A 26,706-nucleotide genomic window follows, 5' to 3' on the forward strand; every position below is an offset into this window, starting at 1 on the left:
CCACCTTTAAATGCATAGTCTTGTCTTTTTCTCTGTCAGTCTTCTAAGTGCATATCTACCATGGTTTATCCACATCCTGATCTTGTCAAGTCTTGGATAAGTTCTTGCTGGTTTCACCAAGAGCAACATTGTTCCTTTCCTATTATTCGACAGCTTAGTTGTTGAATTCTTTATCTGTTGATCTGGCCATATTACCTTCTTTTCTGCCTCAAGGAGCTGGTGAAGTTTCACTCCAGCCTATATATTTTTTCTTATCTTGTACTTTTGTTCTTCTCCAGCTATGCTAAGCTTGAATTTGTTCATTTCCTAGAGATATTGCTTCAGTATTGACTTTTTTTGTCTTTCAAATCAAGATGTGAATTCATGGGAAATGCACTCACTGCTGAGGACTCAACATTTTCTTCAGAAGGCATGTAAATTAATCTCGAATAAATGATCACTATGCTTCTAAGTGAGAGCGGAGGACTATATACACTATTGGCTTTGTTTCATTTGTCTGCCATTTTAAGATTTCAAACTTCTCAGGTATTTCTAAGTGACTTTTTGTATGCTCCACTACAATTAGAGCTGGTGCGATATTGGTGACTTCCACCAGTTTCTGGTACTGAGTTCTTGAACAGCTCATGGAAATAGGTGGGTGCTCACCAACCTACGACAGATAACAGACTTAGCCTCATCTTTGTGAAGTATCGTAGTTGAATTTGAGATATTTAGCAGTGCTTAGCTAAGACATTCAGATGTCTTTAACTCACCTTCTCGTCTCCTATACTCCAAATCATGATAAGTCAAGCAGTTTTGTAATAGAAAAGATTGGTTTCTCTTTCTATGCCTCTTGATTTTAGGTGGGGATGTTCTTTGGATTTTTTACTGAACAAGGAAATTATCATGACATTTAGTTTTGGGAAACCATCAGCAACCTTCTGAGGCAGAGTGAGGGGAAACAAAATTTGGCTTAAGTACCAAGGCTGAGTTTAGATGTAAATGCTGCAAAACTTAGGTGCTATGTTGAACTACGCTGCATGTCTAGTACTTCAGAAACATCAATGAGTTTTTTACATATTTCCTTTCCATAGCTTCAAATCTTCTTTGGTTTTTGATTGAGTTAGGAAAGACATGCTAACCTCCATGCCATATGCCTACTGCTAATAGCTACTTATGGTTTGATTTTTTTTTTTAATATCATATAGTCTGATATGTAAATTGGCTGTAGAATTCCACCTTCAGTTTAATCTGCAGTAACTTTGTTGCTTACAGTGCAATTTGTGCTGCTGTAATTTAGATTGGAATCTGGATGTGTATGTAAATGTGTGCATGTATACACACATGCAGTGCCTGTTTTCTTAGGTAAATCTGCGGACCTTCATTTTACAATTAAGATTGAATGATCTGTGTGTTGATTACTTTTATGAATGATTTTAGTGTTGCTAATGAGGAAGATAAATAATTTCTGGCTGCAGATGGATTTTGGAGTCAGATGCACACCTTTACAATGTCTTCTGGCTGTTGTCTGTCCTAGGCAGTAACTTTTGTCTTTCCACCTGACATACAGCGCTGAATTTTCTGTAAGCCTCAAACCTCCTTTTCATTTCATGTTGGGGAAAATGGAGGCAGGGGTGTTTAAGCAAGCCATGGGGGAAGTGGGCAAGCCCCAGCCCAGCAGCCTTCCCGTCCCCCACATCTCCATCACTAGCCCAAAGCCGGAACGCATTTGAGCCGAACTGCCCCAGCTCCATCATCTGCGCTGTGCGGAGTCATCATGGCTATGGTGCATAGCTGAGAGCCGGAAAGCAAACAGCTGCTGTAGCCTGATTTGAGTTAAAATAGTGTCAGTGTTTAGTCTGGCGCACTGCTTCAGGAGAGATTGGCAGCTGGGTCAAACAAAGTCATTCCATTGGCTCCCTTCCCAGCCAGCTTCTGCTAGTATTTAGGTACTAGTGCAGCCTAGGCCCCTTTTCTCAGGGATAGCCTAAGATCTGACCGCACCCTCCTTGCTTTTTAAAAAATGCCTTTTCACTCTTTAAGATAAATCCACTATTAGACACTCTGCCACTAATTGTGTATTAAGGCTGTTTTTCTCCCGAAAGCTGACGCATCCTGCTCTTGCCGCGGTGCCGAAAGCAGGCTGTTACAGTGCTGGATTCATAAAAGGGGCCTTTATAGCCGGTGAAAGAATATCTGTGTGCTTAGGCAGGAAACTTTTTGATCCACAGAAAAGCCAGACGACATCTAGGTAAGGCCGTGTATCAAATCTGCTTTTATGGGACAGCGGTGCAATGAGCTCTGTTAATTGCGATCACTAAATGTTTGCATGAGCTTTTTTGATAATCTTTTTAGAAAGTTTAGGAAATAGCCGCTCCCAGGTCTCCAGCTCTTTCTCTCTTCCCCCCTCCTTACTCCTCCTATGGCTTTCATTCTTGCAAAGGCTCCTAATGCTCGTCTCCCTTTTAGCTGCAATGTACAGGGGTGCGTCGCTTCTCGTGCAGGAGGGATCGCTCGTGGCGGTGTGCGGCAAAAAGTTCTGCCATCCAAGGGAACCGCATGTAACAGGGCAGCGGTTGGGAGAGTTTGCAGGGAAAGCTTTCAACTTTTACAGACTGCCTGTGCAATCGTTTAAAAGTAGTTGCAAACCGCTTTGAACTAACAAGGGTTTAATTACAGAAAAGTTTAATGTGGCGATGGAAGGAATATTAAGTAAGTTGTCTTTGTCTTGTACTTTTTAATTTTAGTTGTTGCTTTAGCCTGTTGGGTCACATTTTTTGTCAGCACTGAAGGCTGCCATGAATTGGTAATGAGGGCCCCTTTTGCACATGATTTTGGCACTTGGCCAAAATCAACTTCCCGACGGCAAGCTTTCTCTAAAAGAACCTGAAGCATTTTTTTGTGATTAGGAATCATGTCTGAAAGCTGCCACAACCAGTTGTGTAGGCATGTCAAAATGACTTTATACAGTATATCTGAGCATTCGGGGAGGGGAGAGAAGAAGGGGGCTGTTTTTTCCTAATGTACCAAATTGTTGCTATTAGCAGCCTGAATTTCCACAGCTCATGCAACTCCAAAAACCAGGCTGCAGGGAGCGAAGGCATAATGGGAATCACTGGCACCTTTATATTTCTCAACACGCCAAAGCAGCCCAAACTATCACGTTTAAGCAGGATACAGTGTTAGGGATTGCTTAAAACACGTGTGGATGTAAAGCAGATGAATCCTTAAACTTTTAATCTCAGTACATTTTGCTCAGTACACAGTAAGTAATGATGTTTTCTAGAAGTTTCTTTGTTTGAATTGCATAAATGAAGCTTTCTGCTGTAACTGTTGAAAAATACGTGCCTAGATGCACTGATGGGGGAGTATGCAAGGGAAAGCTCGTCTGTGCCTCCGGATTTATTCTAATTCCTTCAAGTCTGGGTATGTGTCCGAGCTGCAAGACAGGGAGCAGGAGTTGGGCTGTCCTTTGTTGTTGAAAAGGGGGAAAGCAAGTTAGTCTAAACATGAGGAAGGAGCTGCAAAAGTTCACGTTTCAAGGGTGCTCCAAGTTCCGAAACTTGTGGAGCTCATCAGTACAGTAAATGGATGATTATTCCTCACTGATATTACACAAACAAATCTGGCACCGTAAGGGAATGTATTGTACACTTGAAGGTTTTGAGAATTTAATCTCTGTTTAACAAAGCAGCCCAGCAACTGGAAGTTAAGGACCTCCTCTGACACGCAGTGTGTACTCTATCCTGCTGTCTTTTCCATGTGTGTGCGATGTAAGACAAAGTGCGCCAGGCAGGCTTTTTGTTAGGTGTTTTTATTTTACATGGCAACTCTTGTGGCTGCAGCCCTGGAGTTGCCTGTTTCTGCCTCGGTGTGTTGTTTGCTCGTGAGCAGTGCCCTCCGTGCGCACAGCGTCGGTGCAGAGCAGCCGTTCCGCACCTTCCTGCGCCCTGCCCCCTGTTCGGTCCCCTGTGCAGTAGTTCCTGCAGTTAAAATGAGCTTTACAGGTATTGTCTTTCTGCTGTTCAAGCGTGCATTTTCTGTAAGGTGTCTGTGTCTGTGTGGGTGTCTGTGTTTGCTTTATTACATAACGCAAGGCATAAATGGACTGAGGAAAAACGTTGTGCTCCGGAGACGGTCCAGTGCCTCGACTTGCCTGGGAGAGTTTGCTCGTTGTTACCTTGCAGGAGACTGAATCTCCATGAAGTCTCCTCAGAGTTTAATCGTAGCACGTATCATTTACAATGAAAGAAAGAAGACAAGATGAAAATGTTGGGAAAAAAAAAAAAAAATAGATGCAGAAAATGAGCAAACTAAAATAACATGCATAATGGCTACTTCATTTTTCTGGGACATTTTAAAAGTTTTATGACAGGGAGAAATACATCGCAGGTGAATCATATTTTCATGTGAAGTACAGTGAAAAAATGGTCAGGTTGAATTCTAAAGTAAATGTGACAGTAAAATTTTAGCAAATAATTATGAAATTTATTTACCTGTGCGTGGAAGTAATTTCTCATGAATTATTAAATTAGATGCACTTAATTTCAAATATGCATATACTCATTCAGTTACTGCAAAACTAGAACTGTAAGATGTTTTCTTGTGGTATTCCTAGCTTTACCAATAAGGTTTTACTGTGAAATAGAGAGGACATGCTAGTGCACTGCTTCCAGAGGTTTTTGGTTCTATTTTGGTTGTTGAAGAGCTGTGTTGTAAATCAAAGCAAGTTATGCTCCAAAAACTTTCTGAACGCTTTCTAAATCTGGAGTTAAATTTTGTCTGATAGCATGCCTGAAGTGTAAATTTAATATATGAAGTAACAGAGAGTTTTACATAAATCTTACCACATTATAAATTTGGCTTTTGATTGCATGTACTGAATTAGAGCTTTTCTTCATCAGGAAATATATCATCTGTATGAATATATGCACAAGTCACATTTCTATCAAATAAATAAGCATTCTGCATTCATAAATTTTGAGGTATAAAGCTGAAAATATATAGATACTGTATTCTTTCCTTAAATACTAAACCAGGAGATTAATATTTCATTGCAGCTAGGTTGGAAAAAAAACTGATTAGCTACTTCTCCTGAAACTATAAAAGGTGAAACATACTAAGTAATCTGCATTATGGCATCTTTATTTTTAACAGCTGTCTGAAATAACATGTCTCGAATCTTCCTACTTGGAGGGCTTTATGTTTTCTATTTGCTTGCAAGCATATCATGAAGGAGTACAGTTATAAGGCTTAACTTTAATTTCGTATATTAGATTTCACTGCACAGAACAGTTGAACTCCCAGTTACCTATTCTAATGCAGTAAACAAACAAAAAACAACAGCAACAACAACAAAAAAAATAAGGAATTCCATGTTTAAAATATAAATTGTTGCTTTGTAGCTGACATTTTTAATGACTCTTAGACATCAGTGAACTACATGTTTTAGTCATACAGTATAAATGTATGTATCATTGTACATTTGAATAAAAGTAACAAAGGTATTTGTAAAATACTGTAAATTGTATGGAAAAAAAAACAAACAACTGTAGAACCCTTTTTAGTTTGTCAAAGCAGCATGAAGTCATGTAGAAATAGCTTTATTCCTCTGCAGATTCTACTGCATGTTTTAAAACTTTAGAAATGAAACCGGGCAGTTCTGAGTTGTGGGTTTTTTTGTGGTTTGTTTTTTTTTTGCTGTTGTTTTTTAAGCAAACTTTTCATTCATATAAACTAAGCACTTTGTTCTATATGTTCTAAATTCCAGCAATGAGATAAATAAATTGCTGCATTGGATGAAATATAATTATTGAATTTTGGCAGAACTTCAGTGAACTCTGCCATGAAAGATTAATGGGCACAGTGCGCTCTTAGATTCTAAAGTAACAGATGAAGATAAAGGGAGTGCATAGCAGGCTCCAACCTTTGTGGTTCGGAGAAAATAGAAATGATGGGTGAATGTTAACTTTTGGCATAAACTGCTAATGATAATATTTTGTCATCTTGGTGATAAAAACTACAGAAAGAGACAAGAAATTCTCTTCATTTTTTTCTTGCTCTGCTTCCCATTTGTTTTATTTTATTTTTACTTTCTTTTTGTCTGCATTTGTACTGCTCTGTATTCTTGCAAATGGGAGAGAGGAGCAGGCAGACTACTTGCAGGATGCAGTAATACTGCATGCTAATGAAATCTCTTCCCATCAGCACATATGTGGTTTTTCACTAGAATTATGATTTTGGTTTGTGATTATGCTCCAGTGATTTAAAAACACAGGTAGAATAGCACCGGCTGCATAAAGGCTGCTTGCAGACAGTGGTTTTTGTTGTTGCTTCATCTGTTCACTCTCTCCCAAACCTGAACAGTTTACAACACTTGTTTTGACTGACAAATTGCTGCCACAACCACAGAATAATATTCTGCTGGGCTTTTAAATTATTACTGTGCAAAAATAGTGTTTTTAATCAAGAACAATGATCCACTGTTAGGCCAGCCAAGCTCCCAGGGAAGGATCATCAGAGCAGTGAGGGTTTCTTAGTTCTTCCTGCCGGCTCTTTCCCCATAAGAGAAGGGCTCTGGGTCAGCACTGCTCCAGGCGGTTGGGGCCTTCCACCACTGGGGCCAGGCACAGTGCCTGCCTGGGTGACCCATACCTCAGCCAGGTGCTTCTCCAGGCAGCAGCTGGGCCCTGGGGCAGAGTGCCCGGCTGGCAGCCAGGTGGGGCCTTTGCCAGTGCACCCAGAGTGCCCCATGCCTGGGGAATTAGGCAGGGAGGATGTATCCATGGGTGGGTTTTTCCCTTGCTCCTTACTTCCCCATAGCTAACCTGCCGCTAAGGCAGAGTGCGTTCAGCTCCTATGTTGTAAAATGGCAGATATCCAGGATCCAGGATATATTTCATGACTTCAAAGACATTTCTGCTCTCCTTCCCAGTCACATCCTTAAGCTCATGATGACAGCGTTATGAGTGGAATAGTAAAGATGCATACAGGCGAGGGCCTGATCTCAGCCCATTGAAGTTACCAGGGAGAACCCTCCCTCACTGTGTGGCTCTGGGGATCCCACGCTTGGCCTGTCTGTGGCCTGCCAGAAGCTGCGCCTTGTCCCTTCCCTCCCTGCTGCACAAACAGGGCTGGCACTGCCATCTTCCCTGGGCTTCTCTGTCAGTTTTGCTGGCACTCCTCAAAGAGGAAGGCTTGCTGACTAACAGGCTTGAGTACTCTTCCTGGATTTGCAGAGGAAAAAAAGCCCAAGCCCTTATTTTGTCCATGTGTAGTCTTTTTTATTGCCTTTCTTCCCTTCCAAAAGTTAGTCTTGCAGCTGACCTTCATTAGCTCCATTAGTACCACTGATTCAATCAGAGCTCAGAAAGTGTGGCTACCTGCTTGCTAGTGTCTCCCTACTGAAGTGCTGCATTAGATGGTCTGTGCTCAAGCTGAAATGGATTTACACGCTAGGTCTATCATTTTCATAATCAGACATCATTTTTCTTACAGTAACATTTATTTTTGGATGTCTTCGTATTCAAATAGAAAAGCAGATTTATATCTTTTGTAGAGTACAGTAGAGTGTTTCATTTAACTTGTAAGCATACTCAGTTGGAAAACCTTTAACTAGTTATATTTGCAGCGTGCCTGTGTTTCCAAGTGGATCATGGTCCCTTTTTCTTTTGGGTTTAAGCAATTCATGGAAATGAAAAAAAAAATAATTAAAAACCTAATACTATAACCACAGTCAGAGGAGGAATATTATGCCATGGACAACAAATGTATTTGCAACATGAAGACAGATTACACTTTCACTGCAGTGAGATTATGGACTGTTAACATATTCAGTCTCTTAAAATATAATGCATACTTTTGCAGAAATTACCTGTGCAACCCAGGGAATACTCCTGAGCATTATTTGAGTACATAGTAGTTGGATGAAAGTTTAAATTCCAGCTGTAGTAATATGGATTGGAACCACGCTGTTCCCTCTGGGCCGGAGAGACCCATGGGCAGCAGCAACAGCTGTAAGATGGAGGCACCGGGATGTCTCTGTGCTGGCTGCACAGTTGGCTGAGTGTGGCAGGAGGGCTCAGGCAAGCCAAGACCACCATGACTGCAGGTGTGTTACTTTGCTGCTTACTAGCACAGCAACTGCCTTGCAATCCTGACATCAGCTCTGCTGTGAGCCTCTCCCAGAGTGGGACGCTCTTCATGCAGCTGCAGTTCCAGAGCCCTTAGCAGCAAGCAGTTACACAGGCAGTGTGCTGGGAAAGGGCTTTATCCCAAGGGGGATCCTCTGTGGCTTCGTGTCTTACCACATAACCTACCTCCTGAATTAAAGGTTGAAGACACTAGGCAGGAGGATGTGGTTTTTTAGATGTAAAACATTGTGAAGACTTTTCTTTAAGCACCATAACTGACAAACAGATTAAAATATTCTAAGGCAATATTTGGATTTTTTAGTTACATGCACGTAGTGTTGGTCAAAATAGCAAATTATGCTGAAATATAGTCTGTAAATCTAAGCACTTTACCCTTTGTAAAACTACGTATACTGGTCTCTGTTTCTGACAAGACCATCCCAGGGCGTGCCAAGTCTCCTGGGGATTGAGCATTACAAATTCTCAGCCTTTCCCTTCCACTGTGATACACTGAATTTTGCATGTCAACATTATACTCTTCCAAAACATGGATGAAGTGTTGTAAAGAAGAAAGAGTTTTCATGGAAATCTGAAACTTTTGTTTTGTTTTGTTTTGTTAGTAAATAGGAACAGTGATGTAAAAAACCGGTTATGTTTGGTTTGTGCTGAATGGAGGAAGCAGAGGAGGAAGATTAAGTTTAGAAAACCCACCCTAATTGTCTAACTCAATATCTGCAATCTATGAAAATATTTATAAGAGAATTGAAATACCATTAGACTCTGAGATCACAGTTGAAATAGCTTTTTGTAATCTTGGAGTATGGCTGAAGAAGCAGAGTATTTGACTATACTCATTTATTAACAGTAGGAAAGAAAGGAATACTGAAAGGGAGATCCAGAAGCTTACAGGATATCTCATTTGGTGGTATGTATCAGTTCACTAAATTCCAATTCCTTGACCAGTAATAATGATTGTTAATGTGCATCTTTTATGACTTTCAGAGCAAGAGAAGCCAATTTTGGGAGCATGTTCACTGTGATACCTTCAGTGGTAAGTACCCAAACTGCAATCAAGTTTATTACATTTTTGTAGAGTAGAGGCCTTTTGGAGACCACACTTGCTGCAGCTTAGTCACACAGAGGCTTCAAATGTCGTTCTGGAATAATAGGGTAGTAATATGATATACTCTATAATGAAAATCGGTGTAAAGCACAGGTGGTTGCTAGTATTTGTGTGGTCAGATATAAAAGCTTCACTATGGGCACAACCTACTGCTTTCCCACTTGAGGAAAGAATAATTAAAAGTGGTTTCCAGATGTGCTGACCCACGTCTGCCATTTCTAAAAGTGAATTTTGCAAAAGCAAACTGGTCTACATTGCACTCATCATTATAAAGCTGTTGATGGTTGAGAGAAGGTTGGGAGCATCAGTACCCTTGCTTTAAAACTGAGGTGTCTTTAAACAACAGATGGTAGCATTTTCTTTTCTTACTGTGTTCCTAGGGTTTTCTGTGAGTAGTTCATAGCTGATCTGTAGCAAACTTGTGAAATCTATTTGGACAAAAAATAACATCTATTTCATACAGATGAGGAGTGGTTCATTGCTAGCAAACTGATTTGCACCCAGAAACTTACCATAAGATGGTACTGCCATTGTTTCATTTCTTAGTAATGCGTTGAAAAAAATGGCACCCAATGCACTACATTTCATCTTTATCCTAATTTTCAAGCCTGGAAATGTAAAATGCATTTTCTAATTTTGACTTTGTAGGTACATAAATAGTTAGAAAACAAGAAAAAACAAGCTAAAAAGTGATCTGTAATTCATCTCAAAATGGAAAACAGAAAAAAATGTAAGTTATAGGCTTATATAATGCGTTGTTAGTTGAATTTTCTGGGGAAAAAAATAGAACAAAATTCAGAAAAGATGCTACGTTTTAAAATATGTTTAAAAGGAGATTTTGGCTCTCTTAATTTGGCTAAATACAGATTTTTAGGGCAAAATGATTGTCCTAATATCTATGTAATTTCATTAGACTTTGTATTGCCCCTCAAAATCTTGTCGTCATAATAAACTCCCTGTTTCAAAAGAATTTTTTTCCAACTCCAGAAGAAGCAACATGGAAGAATGCCATGCCTGCCATCATCTTAGTAGTGCTTCTGCTAGCACCATACCCATTACTGATTCCCACGTCTTCTAGGGAAGTTAAAGAAGTGTAGGTTGGGATCTATAGGCTGAAGATCTTTGACTATTGACCAGGCTGCTAAATAATATGAAAATATATATTTTTTTTAATACTTTGTGTAATATTGCCTGACCTTTGCGTGCATTTTATTTACTTATTTCTGCAGATGTGACTCACAACATTCCTTGTCAAGCAAGTGTCTATTCTTTAACATTTGATTTTAGGGAAATACCAATAGTGAATAAATTAAATGTTTTTCATGTGTTTCCTCTTGGTCTTTTCCACAAGGAAGTTGATTTTCTGTTTAAGTTCCTCTCCCTCTAAGCAGAATTGAAGCACTCTTTTGAAGTGTGTAGCTCCTGGAATACTTCAGTAAAGGCTGAAATTAGTCAGAAAAACAACTGCAAACAACTGCTCAGATAAAATAGTTTTTAAAATAAACCACTGCATTTAGTAGACTGTGCTCAGGTTTTTTGTTTCATTTTGTTTTGTTTGAGTTGCTTTTTTTTTTTTTTTTTGCATTCATTTGACAGTGTAAAACATTGCAAGTTGTTACAAAGACACTGACAGGTTCAATGAGAGACTCAGAATGCAAACTTGTTAGCAAAGATAAGTGCACCTGTGTGTTCTCTGTAATAACATAATAACCCAGAAAAGTCATAATGCTGGTAAATTAGAGTGTTCTCTCTTGAATATTTTTATATCTCTGAGATAGAAAGTCCAGATCCAGGGTGCTCAAGGCACATTGAAGGTACAGTGAAACATACAGCCATTGAGCAGAATATCAGTAACTGCATTGTGAAAATGCTGATCTTACAAATATTGGTTGTTAGAACAGCAGGGTGTTTTTTTTGTTTGTTTGTTTGTTTGTTTTTTGGTGTGTTTTTTTTTCATGTACACAAATATTTAATAGCAACTTTTTACATTTTAATAACTGAGTTTAGCATATCTGTTTTGATAGAAAGTTACCAGTGACTGGTTTTACAAATACGTTACTAACATACACATATGCATTTAATATTACATCACATTTAGATCATCGTTTGCCCAGGAGATGGAATTTTACCACACTGATGTTATCAGTCCTTTTATTTTCTGGCAAAACGACACTCAATGTCAAGCTTAGTAATGTACACCAAACTATAGACGTTCAGATGTGAAAACATGCAAAATGAATGCCACCTTGCTATTTAATTCACAGACTATTGCTAGTGTTTACTGTCATAAATTGACTGTTATCATCAGAATCCAGCTCTGTGACCTCACTCAGTATTTTGTATTGGGTTTTTTTGTTTGTTTTGGTTGTTGTTGTTGTTGTGCCAAAGGTGTATTTTCTCAGGAATTCAGAGTAAGACGAAATAAGTAACTTACTAAAAAATAGATTATTTAATTACCGGGCATTTTATATCCTTGCTACTTGTAGAGATCTGAGAACTTGTTGATTAGTAATATTCTTATGAGTTGAAAAATAAAATGCTGACCTGACTGAAGGAGATGCCAGAAGTTTTCTGAGGCTGTGTATCTACAGACATAAGGAAAGCGGCATATTGGCAGGCAGAGATGCTGCTTTGACCAACAGATGTAGGAGACAACTCACAGATCTTCCCTCAAGTGCAACAAGCCTGTCTCCTGTACTTAGCTTAGGTGATATCCTTCTACATAAAACTCTGCCAGGAACTGAGTACAGTTGTGTGAGCTGTTGTGTATATATGAGTTGTTGGCTACTTATTGACAGTTTTTCAAGAACATCCTTTTCCAAGCATCTATACCCTTCTTGTTTGAAGTATTCCAGTGTTCAACAAGTACAGTACACACTCTATTTCACGCAGCAGAAATTAGAGACAACCTGCTTTATATTTTATTTCATTATGAACATTTTTTTTCTTTTTTGCCTTGTGTTTAATACCTCTTTGTAAATCTTGCCAGCATTTCTTATGTTTTACAAATACCAGTTCTTTGCAATAATTGAAAGACTTTGTCTGTGGGTTCACAATTAGCTGCTATAAGAAAATGGTCTGTAATCTTAGAACAGTTGAATAAGACCTTGGAAAAGAGCAGACTGCAGAAACTGAAAAGCTATTTAATATTAAGACTGTTTTTAAATAAAAAAGAATATCCCCCAAACCAAAAAGTACAGATAGGAGAAAGATACACTGAAATGTTTCCAAAACCTGCATTCTTTGACAGTTTTAATGAACTGACTTTACAGAACTTGAAAGTCAGAAAGAATTTTCTTGTGTGTAAAGAATTGTTGACGCTTTGGAAATTTTTGCTTTCTGAAATAGTAACAAAAATATATAAAAATTATTTTATAAATAAAGGAGTAGGTGAAACAAATCAACTTTAATAATAACAGTTGTGAAATACTTCATTTTGATTTTTTTTTTTTTTTTGGTGCATATTTATATTAGAATTTGGACAAAATATTTGAACTTTTGACCAAGTGTCAGTAGAATGTTTCATCAATTTCTGAACTATTTATTTTGTTGCTGTTGTTTTTTAATGGAAAATGAATTGACACATTTCCTTGCGAGTTACTTTGATTTTGGTAAACCAACCTTTTTTGAGGGAAAATTTTCTAAAATGTTTCCTGGTAACAGTATCACGTGACAAACATATTGTGCATTTTCTGCCTTTTTAATCTTTGTGTTTCTGGCTTTGTACAGTGTGAAACATTAGCAGATTATCAACTTCAGATGTCAGTTCTCCTGTTCCTTTTTAAAATGAAGTATCTTGCAAGAAATATATGCAGTCCAGCTCAAATGCTTTGGCTGTGGATAAGCCTCATTTACTCATGTCAATACAACCACTGAAACCACTGAAAGTTGGGTGCTTACCAGTTCTCAAGGTCAGCATGTGTTACACCACTGTAAATATATCCTATATGAGACCTGCTCGCAGGTCGTTGAGCTGAAAATAAGCATGAACACAGCCATACCCTCAGTTCTCAGTTACTGCCCCAAGACTTCATCTCTTTCAGTTTTCCCTCGCAAAAGTACCCAAAGCTGCAGCCAAAGCAGTGTGCCTGCTTCGGACCAAATAGCAGCAAGACATGGTCCTTAAGAAACCTGAGGCAGTCACCATGCAGATATCACCACGATCTGTCCCACTGCATGATTGGCCTCCTCCCTGCATCAGACCTTTTAACTGGGCTAAAATCCCATGGCATTTTGTGGTTCCCTAGTAACAACGTGTTGTTTAAGACAAGCTTAGGGTCTCAACTCTTTATGTGGTTGTCATTCAAACTGATTTTACTACTACATTTTAAATTTTTTTATGAGGGAATATCTTGTCAGGTGTTATAGGCATTGTGCCTTCTGTTCTTGTGTGAATTTGCCAACTGTAGCAATAAAACTGGAGTCTCTTCCTCTGTTTCGCTAAAACCTTCTCCTTATTCTTTCCTAATCAAATGCATTGGAACTGAGACTAATTCTAATCAGTGCTGATTCAGCTATACTGGAGACACTGAAGAGTCAATATAAGTATTTTTTTTTTTCTTTATAGGTTTTTGTGATAAAGCAAATTTTTTGTTTTGAGCTTCTTAGTACTCTTTCTTAGAATTGTCTCCCAAGTTCAGATCATAAAATCATAGAATGGCTTAGGCTGGAAGGGACCATGATGATCCTTGAGCTCCAGCCCCCTGCCATAGATCAAGTTGCCACCCACTAGATCAGACAGCCCAGGACCCCATCTGGCCTGGTCTTGAACACCTATGGGAATGGGCATCTTATATGAGACCTGCTCGCAGGTCCCATACTTTACCACTCTCTGAATAAATAATTTCCCCCTAATATCTTATCTAAATCCCCCCTCATTTATTTTAAAACCATTCCCCTTTGTCCTATCACTATTAGACCATGTAAAAAATCAGTCTTCCTCCTGCTTCTAAGCTCCCTTCAAGTACTAGAAGGCTGCAATGAGGTCTTCCTGGACCTGGATCTCTGTATCAAGCTAATAAGGCCAGCTCTCTCAGCCTTTATTCATAGGAGAGGTGTTCCTGCCCTTTGACCATCTTCGTGTTTCTCCTCGTTGCGCTTTCCAGGAATTCCTCATCCCTCCTGTGCTAGAGGCCCCAGAAGATTAAAGGTTTATTGTACATCTCTGAGAAATGAACCCTATTCATTTAGGAACGTGATATTAGTTTCTCTATTTGTTGTTCAATGTGAGTACATGTCGGTACAATGAGAGCAGTAGCTACTGACAGACACTCCCTGCTTAGCTGTGAGTATCTTGATTGTCTGGAGTGTGGTGTTCTGCTTCAGGTGATGTACGGTGAGAAGAAAACAGAGAACATTGGTTCTCTGTTTTGACAATCTGACTTCCAAGGGAAATTTGAACGGACTCACTGAAGAAATGTTTGGGAATAATGGGAATATCTGGTGTTGCTCTGGGGCAACGTGGTGAACTAGACAATCTCTTGTGTNTTCAGCTTGTCTTCCCATCCCCTCAGTCGTTTCCCTCATCCTTCTATTTCTCCCCCATTCCCACAGTTTTTGGAAATTCTAGGGAGTAATTATGTGCAGAAGTTGTGGTGATTAAGCTTAAAAAGAGTCAACAAAATTTAATTTCTTTCATTGTGATAATATTTGATGTCTGGAAGACTGATCTGTAACAGAAGAGTTGCTTTAGCTAGTGGCATTTGAGAAAATAAATCTCTTCAGCCTTTATAATGGCTCCTTTTTGCAGTTACATTTCCTGGTGCTGTGCCGGAATAGCTGAGGTGCTTTCTGAAATGAGGAGGGAGAACCTTCCTAGAACTCTCTGGTACAGGAGAAAATTCTCTGTGCTCTGTCTTTTTCCTGTCCATATGTCCGCTGTCACCAGATGCATCTTAAAAATTCACTGGGATAGAAAAAAGCCTCTTCAGTAGTGCTTGAATAAAGGAAGGTGCACGCTAGCAAATCAGGGAGTAGATAGGGGAACAAAAAGCCTTACAAACCACAAGTCTTTTCAGCTTCAGGATGGCAGCTTCCTAAACAGCCAAGTACATGCCTATTGGAAGTTTCTGTACTTGCACAATATGGTAAATAAAGATAAATTGGGTTTGGGGCATTTTTGTAATTTAATTTAGATTTAACTTAACCTTTTCCTACCACTGATAGAATCACAAGTGTAGAGTGCTAAGAATCTGTTTTTAATGATAAACATACAAATAGAATTTGGGTTTTTGAATTTAACATACTGTAAAAGCCTGAAGGACATGCAAGTGACAAACACTTGATTAAAAAAAAGCAAACTGTAAAGTCTTATTCTGGTAGCTACAGCCATAGAAGACTACAGGATCCTTTACACTGACAAATGCATCAAATGCCATCAAAGTTATATAGATATGTATGTAATTTTTTGTCAGAGGTGTTCAGCATCATGACCAGATTCTCTCCATTAACATTAGCAGGGGAGACTGCAAAACAGAATGTGTCTTACCATGGTGAAAAACCCTTGTCTGCTTCCTTCTGAGCAAACAAGTATACCAGTCATGAGGGACTGACTGTTTGCCTCAGTGCTCCACAGGGCAAACTTGGAGCCCCTGTCTGCCAGAAAACTCTCAGACTGAAAGACAAATATAGGCTGGAGGTGAAATGCACCAGGACACTCAAAACACCACTGTTAGCGCAAAAAAACAGTATCAACAGAAATAGATGGAGCAGAAAGAGTGTGATGGAATGATTGTTGTCTTTGCTGAAAATTAAGAAAATTCCAGTTTTGCATGTTCTACATACAAATGACAAAGGAAAATGAAATCCAGCTGTGGACAACATTGAAAAGAAGTTGCTAAAGTAAAAAGAGAGTATATAATTCATGATAAGGTGTAAGCCATGCAGTCTGAAAATACAACTTGGATGCAGGCAGGTTAGGGATTCTAGGAAACAAACTGAGGTAGATGCAAGTTTCCATAATAGGTCCAAAAATACTAGATAATGGTAGGCATGTTTACTAAATAATGTTTTCAAGAACATAAGTAATTATTTATTCTTGTAATTATTTATACTTGAAGAGGCATCTAAATAATATTAAAAATGACTAACCTAACACCATGGTTCCTGGCTCAGACTTGGAAATAGGTTTGGTAGAATTAATCTGGTTGGAAATTTACAGTTCATATCACAGTTCATACCTGAAGAACCTTGGAAAATACATTTTTTAGTGAGTAACTATCTATTTTTTTGGCTAGTGGAATCCATCAGAGTGACATGGACTTAGAAAATGCACTCCTTTTACATCCTTTGGTTGAAAAGCTTTTGCTCCCTTGGATCTTGTTAACAAAGAAATCTTTGAAAGCATTAGGAATAGACAAAATCTTGCTTTCTAAAGTGTTTATCACATCCACTTTTAAGTTGTAGAGGAGAGCATAGTTGCCTGTTTCTTTACATAAATAGTTTGATCTTTTATCAGCCACAGTCTTCCCAACTTTTTCCAGGGCACATCTTTAGCTTTTTACTGCTGGACTGAAGACACATTTTTTTCAGGCTTTAGACAGTGAATTTCATATTGCCTGTACTGTAGTCTTCTCTGCAGAATGGCTGGTCTGCTAACATGCAGACCATTCCATTGGCTACCTCTATATTTTCAAATCCAGGCAGAAAGTTGTCTTCCTGATTTTCAGCACTCTCCAGTCCTACTATACTACTTTGCGGCATTTGTTTTCTGAGTCACTTCTCTGTTCTCACTGCAGAAAGCTCTGCTCAGACCCTTTCCTAGTGCTCGTTTTTAGTGCTGTCCCTGATTCTTTTTCACCATTTGAAACACAGAGTATCCTTTAAATCGCACATTCACTGGAAACACAGTGGTGGGTTTTTTTGAAAGAGGTAATATTATGTCATAAATTTCTTGTGTTTGGTTAAATTGTTCCAAGTTTATATTTATGCAGGCAATTGAAAGAGATCCTTACATTTTGGTGTTTGTTGCTGGTTTTTGCTGTTATTGTTGCTGTTGTTTGTTCCTTTATAATACAGTACTTTAGCTCAGCTGGGTCTGCTGTTACCTATCCCACAAAGCATATTATTTCCAAAGTTTATGTTAATTTCTTGCTATTATATTTTAGTGATAAATTCTGCAGTTTCCTTTGGTTTCTAGGATAAAAGTAGAGTCCACCTACTGTGCCCCCGGATGAGGCAGGCACAAGTAAAAGTCAGTAGACATTTATTGGTATTCCTTGACTTTGTGATATAGTTCTCAGAAGTATGTTCTTTTTGCGATATATTTCTCAGAAGTATGTTCTTTAAGAGTTTGGGTTTTATTCCCATCACTGAATGTAAAAAATAGTTCAGAAAAAGAAGCAGTCTGAACTTCCTTCTGGAAGATCCTCTTTCACTGAAATTTGTCTTAAAATGCAGGTAGGTACCAGAAATCAGGCAATGGGTAAATCACTGCCCCTTCCTTTGCCTTGAGTTGCTATACTGTGGCTGGTGTAAGTTAGAGCATGAATTTCAAAAATAACCTGAAGCAAACTCAAAAATGCCTACTTAACTCTCTTCTCCAGGGTTTTAAGTACCAATCCATCTTCTTATGCTTCAAAATCTGAATCATTTTTTCATTATGGACTATGTGACTCCTACCAATTATCCTTTTGTACTGTGCACTGGGAAGCACAAATCTGATGTCCCAATCTCACAGACCTTGTTGTGCTATATATGGTGAAGGTTTATACACTGAAAATCTTCCACCTGTGTATCTGTATCTCTAATTCTCACATATGTATATATTTTAGTTTTATTACTGCAAACCAACACTTTAAATCATTATAGCTTTTATTATAAAATGTAAAAAATGTTAAGGTAACATCTGAAGAATGAAAATAAATATAGAAGCTGGCTGGTACCTTTATACAGTTCAGTGCTCATCATGAGGATACAAAAGCTGCTGCTTTTGAGGATGTGTTTCAAAACATAACCTGAATATTTAAAATAAGAGTTGATTGTTCTCAAAGGGTTGTCCTTTTCTCTTCTTGTAGTACATAAAGTTCATTACTGCTTTTTTTTTTTTTTTTTTCATTATGAATACACAAATGGCATCTTGCAAAACCTACTGCAATGTATTATTCCAAATGCCAGGCAGATCATATATGAAGACATCTATTAATATCAGACAGAAAGCTTGGAGGTGAAAAGTAGACATGGTCTGAAATGCCCTTGTGTAGCTGAAGAATGACATTTCACAGCAAGCTAGCTTCATCAGAAGCTGTGAGCACAAGTATTTGCAATATCTTTAGACAGCATCTCTCTCCAGGCGCAGGGATTCTCTGTTTCTTCAAAATGAGCTGTCATATTACTTGAAAAGAATTTCATTACTCTGATGTGAAAAATGTATTTAAAGAAGCATTTTTTTTCTTTAGGCCTGTAGGTAGAAGGTGAAGCCAAACAAAACTTTGATAAATGCAAGTTAAGGTAAATAATGCTTCGTAAGCTACAGTTGCAAAATGATGAAGGAAACAATATGAACATGTGGAAGTGGCAGGTAAACTTTATTCTTGGAAAATTATTGAGCCACTGGTGTCTGGAAATACATTGTTCCAGAACTGTTTTCTTGATTTTGTCTCAGGAAGGTCAGTGGCTTTGAGTTAGTTTAAAATAGTGGATATTCTGAGCTTATCATGCTGGGAGATGTCTGTTGGAGGGAAAATCAGCACACATTTTTGGAACTGTTGTTTGATTGTTTGTTTGTTTTGCAATACAGTGCTTACAGGCACAGTAACTGCATACTACAACAGAAGGTAGAACTTGACCTGTACTAAGTGTTAATAAATCCTGTAGCAGTAATGAAAAATGATATGCTCTTTTATATCTAAAAGTGTCCTGAGATTTCTGCATGTTGAGCAGTACTGGGTTCACGAGTAACTATTTGTCATTAATTCAACAGTTTTAATTACAAGAAATTTAATGATAATGAGTACTAACAAAGAACAAATAATTTTTTAAAAAAAGATTCTATCTAAAGGAAATAAATATTTTGGTAATAAATTGGTGCCTTTATGATGGAAAATTATTTTGTTTTACTTATATGCTGTTATCAGTAGTCCTTTATTTTTTGCTTTCCTTTTTGTAATATTTGACAGTCATGTTCTTCATTTCCCCACCTGTCAAATGCATTTTGAAAACTGGTAACTGAATCTTCACTTAAGTTCTCTCAATTTAAGAGGTGTTTCTTTCTATCCTATCATAAGAAAAGTTCAGTAGCAGCAAAAATAGTATTAGAAAACTTTTCACTCTCAGTGCAGTAAAATGTTAAAACCTGTTATGTGTTCCATAGCATTTTTTAAAGAACAAACAAAAAAAACCATTGGGGTTGCATTTCACAACTGAAATGCCTTAAGTTTAAAGAAAGGTCAGTGCTAAATTTCATTTGGAACTGTAAGGGAAAGTGCTGATCACAGCCTGAACCTCTGATTAACCATATGAGGCAAGCAATGAGTCAGCTGCAGGAGCACAGGTGAAGGTAATTCATCTGTGCTCCTGGAAGGGGTGGAGCTTGACTCCACCTCTCCTAGGCCCATTAAGGGTCACCAATAAGGTAGCATCTCTTTCTGTAGGTTGCTCCTTCGTGGAGTTTTTGTGGTGAGCCTTGATGTTGGTGAGCACCCATCTTGACTGAAGGCCTTAGAGTTGGTGAGTCTTTTCCTTAGATACTCTCTGGCTATTTATTTCCAACTATACAGGAAGTGAAAAAAAATAATTTAAAAGTGATATTTTCTAACCCTGAGATTCTACACCAAGTTTCACCCAGTTATTTCTGATTTCTCTGTAAATATTCTTGAGGAAAGATTGGGATGCTAAGATTTTAAATATTTATTTTGAGCTGGTGCGTCTCTATTAGTTTCTTAATTTTTGATTCTTTGTCTCATGACTTCAACTATGTGCTAAAAAATTGATAGAAAGATGGGGAAAGTATGGCTATAAAGTAATGAACTATAGCCATTTACATTTCTTATGTTTAAGTGCAACACGTATATTTATGATGTCTATATATGGTTGATATGACACAGCACAGAGGATGGACCCAGATTCTTCTTAGTGGTATTCGGTGGAAAGATGAGAGGCAATTTGTTTTAAACAGACTTAAAAAAGGAACTTTTTACTAGGAGTACTAGGAGTTCAAACACTGCAGTCTGTTGCCCAGAGAAGCTATGGAGTCTCTGTCCTTGGAGATAATTCAAAAGCCATCTGCACATGGCCCTTAGCAGCCTTCTCTGGCTGACTCTGCTCTAAGCAGTGGGTTGGACTAAATGATCTCCAGAGGTACATTCCTGCCTCAGTCAACTCTGTGAGTCTGTAATGTGGCCTTGGCCTATGCAAGAACTTTTATCATGAAAGGTTATTTTAGACCAGCAATCTTCCAGAAATTAACCAGATTCTGAAGCTACTTTTTTTGCATGTGTATTAAATCTTGTATAAACATATATAGGGCACTATGTAAAGTCAACATTAAGGAAAGAATGGGTAACTTTGTTCCTTAGTTAAAAAATCAAAGGATGTTTTTAATTGTAATCATTACATAGAGGGTTAAGAAGGATAAAATCATAGAGGTTGAAGAAGCAGAGAATTCACTGTATTAATGCATGTTTAAAAACATGTCCTGGAGGCAGACATTAACTAGCTGAAAAATATGTAAATGAAGAGGTTTTGCAATTCTGAGTTGCATAAATACCTCATAAGATTGCTGTATGCTGACTTTCTACTTTTCGTTTCTGTCTACTTCTAATAAAAGTGTGTGCTCCACTTGAAGCTGTCTCTTATGAACTTCTAAAAGTACTATGGTGTGATTTTTTGGATGCATCTTGTTCTGCTAAGAGCTTCAGTGGTGTTTAGCGTGCAGAATGGTGTTATTGGTAATGCATTTATATCTTAGTATGTATCCTTTTAGCAGCAGGAGACATTTCCTGCTCATAGAGCCTCTTCCCAAGCATACAGTCAGGAAGATCTGCACAGTAGTCTTGGCATATGTTATTAGTATCCTTCACTTTCCCTTGATTTCTCAGGGATATTTTTGGGCAATATCATTGCAGAAATGGCTCTTGAAAGTAGTACACACACTGAAGTGAGGAGAATAAATAAATTAAGGAAGTGGCCATATAGAAACAGTCAAAGTATCAAAATGAGCAGAGGCATGGCTGATATTCAACCTTTGGACAGTGTATTCACATGCCAAGAATAACTAAAAGAAAATGTTTCATAGATATTACACACTTGCAGTAGCTGATAATGCGAAAAAAAAAAAGTGAAGCTGATCTTTCTTTGTTTTTCCTTGAATTTGTACTCAGTATATGCTGATGATTTTACTGTGTCCAGTTCTGGGCTCCCCAGTACAAAAAAGACAGGGATCTCTTGGAAAGAGTCCAGCGGAGGGCCGCTAAGATGGTGAAGGGCCTGGAGCATCTCCCCTGTGAGGAGGGACTAAGCAAACTGGGTCTGTTTAGCCTTAAGAAAAGAAGGCTGAGAGGGGATTTGATCCAGGTTTATAAATACCTGAGGTGTGGGGGCCATAGTGGTGAGGCTGGTCTCTTTTCAGTAGTGTGTGGGGACAGGACTAGGGGTAATGGGATGAAAGTACAGCATAGGAAGTTCCGCACGAATGTGCAGAAGAACTTCTTTACAGTGAGGGTGACGGAGCACTGGAACAGGCTGCCCAGGGTGGTGGTGGAGTCTCCTTCTCTGGAGATATTCAAGACCCGCCTGGACGCCTACCTGTGTGATGTGGTGTAGGGAACCTGCTTTGGCAGAAGGGTTGGACTCAATGATCTCTAGAGGTCCCTTCCAACCCCTACGATTCTGTGATTCTGTGTGGAGATCTGGCTTGTAAAATGGTGCCCTTTTGGCTGCATAACATTATCCTCCTTAGTACAGAAAGAAAAAAAAACCAAATGTATAAACTTTTTTAAATTAACAATGCATTTTAAATATATTTTTGCTTTTGGAGAAAAAGAATACTTTTTGTTTCTCTTAAAGGCAGTTTAAAACAATAAACTGAAACTTGGAATAACGTACATGGACATGTTTTAATATATTCATGAGTGATCAGAATACAGTACAGAAATCACATATGCTGCTCTGCTGCAACTTTCAAGGTTCAATTCATCATTCTGGAACCCAGGGGGCTGAGATTTGACATCCTGCCTAGAAACCATACTACAGATTGGTTGGAACTCTGCCATCTTATGTTCAGGTTAAAAGAGCAGCTGTAATTTGTCTGGGTAGCACTTTAACTATGCACAGCAAATCATAAAACCCATTTTCAGTAATAAAATTGAAACTAAAATAGGCCCATTTGCTTCATTTCTTGATCCGTGCAGGATTTTCATCATTTTGATACAATACCATTTGGAGTTTGATCTGATAATGATATAGATTTCTGTAACAGTCTTTCTCAGATTAGCAGTTTTACTTAGCATATATATAGTTTGTAGGGGATTTCTTTTTGGCATTTAGTGGATGTCCTTTTTTGTTTTTCTTTGGAACTGAAAACATAAGCATAACTTCATAGTAGGAGTTAAGCCTATGTATGATTGCCATAATAAATAAAACCTGATTGTAATATTTTTAAATTGTAAATGTCATACATGGAAATATTCTCTCCTCATCCTTTTTGCCCTCTAACTTCATTTTTGCTATAGATTGCTTTCAGGGGAGTAGGAAATTGAAGTATTTCCAGCAGCTTGCTTAAGAAGTTTTAATAATGTGTATAAATGCATTCATAAGGTTTTTATTTATTGTTTTGGACTTTAATGATTACGTTTCAACACTTCTGTCCACCCTTTTCTGTATGTGTGAATTTGTCTGAGCAGTAAGGTTTAACTTAAGTTGGGAAGTAAGTTTTCTATGTATTTTAGTAATGCAGGGGATCTCCTAGGATGGGTTTTCCTCAAAGAAAGGAGATTTGGCATTAAGTTCAGCTTTGGGAAGCCAGATCAGAGGCAATCACAGCCACCTGTACAAAGGGGGCTGTTGACTCTATCAGCTCCTTTTCAGTGTTGGATAGTTTGGATTCCATTGTCTTATTTCTTCTGATACGAACCGCTCATAGTCTTGTGAGAAATCAGGGCTATAAAATTCAAGAAACAATTTAAAATGTCAGTGTCTAGTTTAGTAGATTACTAAATAGCCTCCTTGAATCTATAGTGCACTGACTTCATTAGCCTTCTAAAAGTGTCATATTTTTGGTTCTCTTTTTACTTAGAGACATCTCTCTACCTGCAGTTCTATTGGCACTTTCCTCTTTCATCTCTGTAGACCTCTCCTGTGTGTTGATATGTTTACAATTCCTGAAGTTTGCTAAGCTCGTGTCACTCTTCCTAATCCTTATCTTCATTTTAGAGTCTAGGACCTACAATCCTGCCCTTCATTTAAGATCATATCATGATACATCTTGCAGCCTTGAGTGCTACCCATCGTGCCACTGTAGCTATTTCAGGGGAAGGTACCTTCTCTTCCTTTCCCTCTACACTCTGGTACTTCTTGACAGTGCTAGCAGGACAGCTTGTCTATGTTAGTATGTTGTCGTTAAGTCAGATGCCTCCACTGAAAATATAATCTTGAAAGGATCTTTGTTCTCTGTAAATGATTTAGGTCTTTGAAAATACCTCTGGAGTAAGAAGTCTGGAGAGTATAGTCCACTCTACATTAGATGCATACTTTTCTGAAGTAGCTTAGCTAGGGAAAATGAAATGTGTTTCTGTATATTCCATCTTCCTCTACTGTAGTTTAGTCAGAGCTGTCTTAGCAGAATAGCATTGTGCATCCTGGTGGCCACACAAGCACTTTGTAATTCGCTGGAGACCTAGAGATATGACAGCTGCATATAAATATGCATAGTTGGAGAGATTCACGGTTGTGTTTCATTCTGTGGATTATTGGCTGTAGTACTGCCACTGCAAATCAGTGAACATTTTCCTCATCTATCAGCTGTGTGCTTCTTGAAAGCAGACAAAATGGTTAAAACACCAGCAGCCCACAAAGGGCTCCTGAGTGAGTGAGACTTATTTGCTACAGCACTCAAAACATTTCTCTGGATCTACAGCATCTCTCGGTAGATGAATTTAGCACTCAGCAGATTAATTTAGCTCCCAGTGTGCTGGATTTAGAAAGAAAAACTAATATAGATGAATACATTCTGTGCAGCCAGCATATTTTGTTTTGCAACAATACACATGTCTTATTTGAACTGCAATCTGGTTGGAAAGCATTTTGCGAATGGTGCATTGGTCATAAAAATGAGTCATGCTTGCTCTTTTTTTTTTTTTTTTAAAGTTTTCATCTAGTGCAGATTAAGGAAAAGGTATTGCGCAAGGCACTGGAAAATGTATTGGAATTTTATCCATCTCTAATGAGTTTGGGGCAGATTTTTTTTCATAGAATCCCCAAGGTTGGAAAAGACTCACAGGATCACCCAGTCCAACCATTCACCAATCACCACTTGTTCTCACTAACCCATGTCCCTCAACACAACATCCAAATGTTCCTTGAACACCTCCAGGGTCAGTGACTCCACCACCTTCCTGGGTCAGCCCATGCCACAGCCTGACCACTCTTTCAGAGAAGTAATATTTCCTAATGTTCAGCCTAAATCTCCCCATGTACAGTTTGAAGCCATTCCCTCTAGTCCTATCACCAGTTACACAAGAGAAGAGGCTGACTCCCAGCTCACTACAACCTCCCTTCATGTAGTTATAGAATGTCTCCCCTCAGCCTCATCTTCTCCAGACTGAACAATCCCAGCTCCCTCAGCAAGGTCTTCCTCACAAGGCCTGTGCTCCAGACTCCTCACCAGCTTAGTGGCCCTTCTTTAAACATGCTCCAGGACCTCAAAGTCTTTCTTGCAGTGTGGAGCCCAAAACTGGACGCTGTACTTGAGGTATGGCCTCACCAGAGCCAGGAGGGCAATCACTTCCATGTTCCTGCTGGCAATGCTGTTTCTGATGCAAACCTGGATGCCAATGGCCTTCTTGGACACCTGAGCACACTGCTGGCTCATGTTCAGTTGTTTTTAATGTGGACTTTGTGGTTGTGTTGCAAAAAATTAGGGGTTGCTTTTCACTTTGTTACCTTTATAGCATACTAAGGGATGAGTAGCTCCTTGGTCAGTTACTCTACTCCTTTGCTTGCTGTGCAGGCTTCTAGCAAGGTTTCCTTGGAAGAATTGTCATGTTGGAATGCAAAGGTATGTCCAATGGAAGCTGAGGAAAAACTCTAGAATGGAAAAAATTCCGAATATAAAATCCATTGTTTTATGGTTTTAGAATTACATTTAGCCTTCTTGCTTCACCTGGAAAACATCACAAGAAAAGAGGGACTAGCTCACTTATGCACAGTAGCAGTCTAGTTTTCGGAAGCCAGTAGCTGAATAAAAATATACAAATATAAAATGAAGAATAGAAATCTGGGAGCTGAGGATACAATTTTATTGACTTCACTTAAACATTAAATGTTCAAAGAAACTAAAAGAAAAATACAGCTAAACAACCTGTATTCTCAGTAAATGAGTGTCTTATATGAGAAAGTAACTCGTAACACACCTTTCAGGGACACTTCTGGATAAATTATTTTTATTGCCAGTAGCAGGACAATTGTTATAAAACATTCTTTCTGATTCTCAACAAATTTCTTTTAAAGGATTAAGGAATGAATTGAAGAGCAAATAGCTTCTTTCAATTGAGTCAATGGTGTACAGTGCAGGTTTAATTTACTCAGAAAGAGCTCAGCTGCCACAATGATGGGTACTTGATAGTAGTGATTTCTAATCTTATTTAATCAAAGGACTATCAAACCTTTGAAAGAAGACAAACCAAAGACCTCCCTCTGATGCAGTGATTTTCATTCACTAATAGATAAAAATGGAGCAAAACTTTGGGTGCTCTTTTATGTGGTTTGTTTTCCCTGCCTGTTTTGACACTACTTTGTGTGTGTAGGGATGTGTGTGTTGTCTTCTTTTTCAGTTTTTAAAGTCTACAGCATTTTTAATGATTATCTTGTAATACTTTACAGCCTACCAACAGCTTTCTGTTGGTAGACTGATGAAGACAAGAGAAGAGTGGAGGCATGGATCATATGTTTGCTAGGAGAATTGGACATCAAACTATGAAGTGGTCCATGCACATTTCCCCAAAGACTTGTAGGTGATACATGCTTCTTTTAGTAATGGACTGTTTAGTGGAAATCCCTCAGGCATTGTGTGATATTTTATGGTTCTCTTATGAGAAGAATGAGGCATAACCATGCTGTTGAGGGGTTTCTGTGAGGAGGCAGTGCTGACTCACTATCCTTTCTGGCTCCCTTTTTTGCCAGAGGAGAGGTAATATGTCATCAGTACTTCATCCTGCTGGAAGAGGAATGCAGACCAACACCATTCCTTGTGGACTGGGAAAGGCTGGCCAAGGTGCCAGGTCAATGAAGCCAGTATGCTTAGAAAAGTAGCAGTATGTG

At 38.5% G+C, this 26,706-nt stretch overlaps 1 long non-coding RNA gene across 23 annotated transcripts in view; it reads left to right on the forward strand.

Moving 5' to 3' along the window:
* The window catches only part of LOC107322457, a 396,746-nt gene that overhangs the window by 201,109 nt on the left and 168,931 nt on the right, over positions 1-26,706 (forward strand). For 22 of the 23 annotated variants that reach the window (XR_004309350.1, XR_004309367.1, XR_004309355.1 and 19 more), the window contains one exon: positions 9,114-9,162. This is a non-coding gene — a long non-coding RNA (uncharacterized LOC107322457). Of the gene's footprint in view, positions 1-8,976; positions 9,037-9,113; positions 9,163-26,706 lie in introns of all 23 variants that reach the window. The other variant, XR_004309380.1, reaches the window with a different exon arrangement.

The sequence above is a fragment of the Coturnix japonica genome, chromosome 1 (assembly GCF_001577835.2).
Source record: "Coturnix japonica isolate 7356 chromosome 1, Coturnix japonica 2.1, whole genome shotgun sequence".
NCBI lineage: Eukaryota > Metazoa > Chordata > Aves > Galliformes > Phasianidae > Coturnix > Coturnix japonica.